At 37.0% G+C, this 4641-nt stretch overlaps 1 long non-coding RNA gene across 2 annotated transcripts; it reads right to left on the bottom strand.

The window, feature by feature from the left end:
• Window positions 1–1032: 1032 nt before the first annotated feature.
• LOC137238923 (uncharacterized) lies at window positions 1033–2700 on the bottom strand. Of its 2 annotated transcripts, none has more exons than XR_010949246.1 (4): window positions 2171–2700; window positions 1469–2115; window positions 1221–1404; window positions 1033–1162 (listed from the first exon to the last, which is right to left on the bottom strand). It is a non-coding gene; the product is annotated as an uncharacterized lncRNA (long non-coding RNA). The 2 variants fall into 2 exon arrangements; XR_010949247.1 differs by having other exon boundaries at window positions 1049–1162; window positions 1215–1404.
• Between the last annotated feature and the right edge of the window lie 1941 nt (window positions 2701–4641).

Here is a 4641-nt window from a genome sequence, read left to right as displayed (position 1 = left end):
AATTTGTGGGAGGGACGAAACAAATTAGATGGGGTCACACTGAAATGACAGTCCTTGGTCGGGAAAAATCCCGATCCGCTCCGGTACATAGAACCATCTGCCCGAACACCGTCTTCTCCCCCTCTTTTCCGGCAGCGATTGTGTAGGTCAGGGAAACAGACTCTTAGTCCCTACCTCCCTTTGCACCGTTTGCCAGCACAGAATATATATGTTTGCGACATCCGCCCAATGCAGCTCCTGCCATGGACCGTGCCACTTTCCTATATGTTCTGGTCTCCGCGACGGCAATCCCCCGATGGGTTTGATTGCGCCATGTTGCCAGGTCGCATACCCAAATACACCGGTTACCCCAATGCTTACCCAAGGACGTCCAGTCCCAGGGCCACAACAGCAGTTGCTTCCTAGCCTCCCCCAACCCAGGCGTAGTCAACGGTCACATACTCCCAGAGTAACAACATCTCCGCCTATGCACTTCAGAATTCTGCAGTTAAACTGTAATGGATTAAATGTTATTCTTATAACTTACTAGCAGACCCGGCAGACGTTCTGCCCTAAATTTGGCCTATCTGCATACATTTTTCCGTCTAACTCTGCCCTCGCCCTCTACACTTTTTCCTAATCTTTGTATTCACTCCTCCTTTCGTATTTTTCGCTTCTCATTCTATCTCTTTCTCATTCTTCTTCATTTCTTATTGCCAGTCCCAGAGGGTGGTATGTATTTGGTTGTTGGATTTTAGGTACAATTGCGGTTGCATGCTCTCTTAAATGAAGATCCTGATTGAACGTCACACCCACATTTTCCTCGATTTGGACAATTGAGTTAATTGCTAATTAAGTTTTAATTGTTCTACAGTCGAATAATCGAGGAAACGATATTGACGGAATTTGTCCCATAAAAAAATAATCGTGACATCAATTAATTCTTATTCACAAAATAGATTATCTGATTATGTCGCTATCTCCGTATTAAATATAATATGCAACTTTTTTACTTTCACCAACGATATGCATATGCGATAGATGCTTAGACTCACCAGTTAAATGTTAGTATAAGATCACCATCTGCAATTTTCTCTTGTACAGAGTAACTAATAGCTTCCGCCGCCTTTCCCAACTGATTTTCTATGTACGTATCAATAAACCGCCATACATTCTCTTTCAACTGTAAGTACAAGTATAATAATGACATTATACTAATAAAAATAGATACGTACACTTACATCAGATTCCGATTGATGAGTTGGCACATAGTGTACTTATCCACAATGAGTTGGCAGCTGTGTTAATATAGGTATGCTTAATATGCTTGTATGCATTTCTTACAGATACTGCAAGCGAACGACAATTTTATAAATGTTCAACACATTTTGTTCTTATGAATGCGTGTTCTTTACTCTAGCAGACCTTATAATGATGATTAGTTCTTATACTATATCGATCACAAAAAATTGTGTAGGCAGCTACATACCTTTTTTTGATTTCGAATTCAAAACTCATTGCGAGTATAATATGGCGGTATGGTCCATAAGGTTTAATGTGCTCATGCTAATCTTTCCCGAGATGGTCGGCCTAGTACCTTAATTATGCTTTATTACCGGAACGTACCGGATTTGTATTCGGCAAAGGACCATCAGCATCGATAAAACTCCTCAAAACCTTCGAGGAGTGCCTTTATCGTCCTGTATGCTTTCTTTTGTCTCTGATTGACGGCGTAATACAGGGCCTGATTTATACTTACATTCTAGTTGTGTTTATGTTTTACATTGGACATCTAAGGAGACTGAATCCGCTTTACTTGAGCTCATTTGGATTTATCTGCGTTTTTCAGCTGGGAAGAGCTAGCTTCAAAGCAAAGTGAACGTTGGATAGCTGATCAGGAAGAAGAGTTTGAAGATTCGCTAGGGAATGTAGTAAATCTTAAAACATATGAAGATTTAAAACGTCAAGTATTGTAGTGCATTTAAGATTTAACTTTAATGATTTTGGTTTTGTGTAATTTTAATTAAATTGCCCTAAATTTAGTTTCAATCCTAAGGTATCCAAGCAGGTAAGTGGTAGAAGTGTTGCGTTCCTTTCTGCTTTCTCTTTGAACACATTGCATATCCCAGGGAAATCCTACAATGAAAAGCATTAGACTTTGCCATAAATGCTAATATTCACTATTTCATACCCGATAATGTGAACTGTGGCTAAAGCGTACAAACGCCTCTTGCCTTGTATTGAGAACAATTCTAAACTGTGCCCCTTTTGGTTATTTATTTAACTTTTTTAAACGTTCAGACAATTTATACAGAGGCCCGTAGGTGCTCTTCAAAATCAATAAAGAACTTATCATATAAAAGTACTGGCTCCATATCCAATTGGTGTTGAACTTCAATCGTAGGCTGAAGTTGTTTGATTACGAATGTATAATACCGCTCAGACTTAATTCGTCTTGATAAAAATGCAAGCACACTGCTTGTAAATCATTACGCTGTTGTATGTCTCGGGCTGTGCTGAGTGAGGATTCATATCAAAAATACGTAGTACAAGAACTTTTTCTTTTTAATTATAGTCAAGGTATGTTTGCAAATCCCTTAACACACCAGATTAATCGAGATCTGGCGCTCTATACAATGAGCTCTGAACTTTTGTATGTCATTAAATTTATAACCGTGTACAGTAGCTTAAAATAATACAAATGCTTCACGAACTCACATTTAATATTTTTTTTTTTTTTTGGGTTCAAAGTTCTATGGCCGCCAGGATCAATTGAATCTCTAATAGGCCAGGTTGTATTCCAAATGTGTTGTGATTCCAGTAGTGTTGTTGATTCCAGGTTTGGGTTTTAGTTTTAAGGTTCCTGGTTATATTCGACTCGTGTGAGATTTTGTAGTTTATTACAAAAAGTTTTTGTATGTACAAATGTGTTGAATGAAACGAAATGACATTTGGTCAATTGACGTTTGTTTAGCGAGCGCATTTCATATGACATGTTGAAGTCATAATGACCGAGTAACCGACGTGCATTGGTTTATGCTTGGTGGATGGCATACAGGATTACAAACAAAATTTTGTTGTATCCTTTATACAAAAATTTATAATATGCATATACGGTACAAAACATGTTATTACATGAAATTTATTAAGCATTGATAGCTAGTCAAGTTGATTAAAATTTAAAGGTGGCTTTTTGGAAAAAATATATGAGCTCAGTGATTTTGGCTAAATTGTTATCACATAGAATATCTTTAAAATTATGATGTTTTTTAAAAAGATTGAAGGTGTCACGGGTGTTGCTGAGAAGTCTACATACGAAAGTTTGATGAATGTAGTCATCAATATGGCCGCATCTACATCTTTCGGATCTATTGGCGCCAATTTTAAATAAATAGGACTTATCATATGTGTGACCTGCCAAGATTCTGTTTAGTCTCTTCAGTTCCGTTGTCGGAAATTTTAATTTCCTGAACCAGCAGTGATTTTTCCTAGTTCTATGTATGTCTGCGTATAAATTTGGATGTTCAATTGAAAATTCCAAAAATTCGTTGTACCAAGTGTCGTATATTTCATTTCGAATGAGTCTAAGACCCTCTTGTATGGTAAGTTTAACATCTTTGAAGATGTCAGTTTCGGTTGCTTTCTTGGCAATTGTATCGGCTCTCTCATTTCCTGGTATACCCATATGACTGGGTGTCCAGATTATGTGTACTTGATTGAAATTGTGATTTTGAATAGTACGAAAAATATTTTGAGCTATATAGTTGTTGGTTCGACGGTCTTTTAAAATGTGACAAACCGCACTATCTGTGAAGATAGCTATACTTTCACTTTCGTTTGTAATGGCCAAATTAATGGCTTCCTTTATGGCTAATATTTCACCAAAGGCAGAAGAGGATTTGAAGGGCAAACAAAAAGAGTGTTCGCTGTTGGTGTTTAAATAAAAGATACCACAACCAGTTTTGTTTTCGCCAAGAGAAGCATCTGTAAATATAATGTCGAAAGCTAAATTTTTGTAATTGTCAATTATTTCATGGTAGTTTGCAACAGCATATTCATTTGTCATATTGGATTTTTTTAATTTTAAAATTTTGTCTCGGATGATGATCTTGGGGTAAGGGAAAGAAAAATCCACCGTACCAAGACTGTCGAAAATCCATTTGAATTGGTTGTAAATTGTTGTGTAATTAGTGTTTAAATGAGAATACTCAGTTATAGAAGATCTTATTGGATCATTTGTAGTGAATATCGTAACCATTTCTTTTGCCATAAGCCACTTACATCTTCCTTGGGGTGGAAGTTCGTTTGCGATAGCATAAAGTAGGGGTACCGGCGTAGACGGAGTGAGACCTAAAGCTCTACGTAAGAATTTGTTTTGCAGTGATCGAACTTTGTTGTGTGAAGATTGAGCAGCATTTACACAGGTTGTGCTACAGTACTCAATTTTGGACCTTACTAAGGACTTATATAAATTTAAACCAGTTTGCGGATGAAGTCCTGATTTGATATTTGTTAGACATTTGAATAAGTTGATATTGGATTTTGATTTTTCCATGACGTTTGAGAAATGTTCCTTCGCACTAAGGGATGAATTTATGTACCGCCCTAAGACTTTAATGTTACGGACTTGAGCTATATTGATGCCTTTTACTTCAACTCTCA

The sequence above is a fragment of the Eurosta solidaginis genome, chromosome 1, assembly GCF_040869045.1.
Source record: "Eurosta solidaginis isolate ZX-2024a chromosome 1, ASM4086904v1, whole genome shotgun sequence".
NCBI lineage: Eukaryota > Metazoa > Arthropoda > Insecta > Diptera > Tephritidae > Eurosta > Eurosta solidaginis.
Note: the sequence above shows the minus strand (reverse complement) of the source record. Positions and strands in the feature narration are given on the sequence as shown.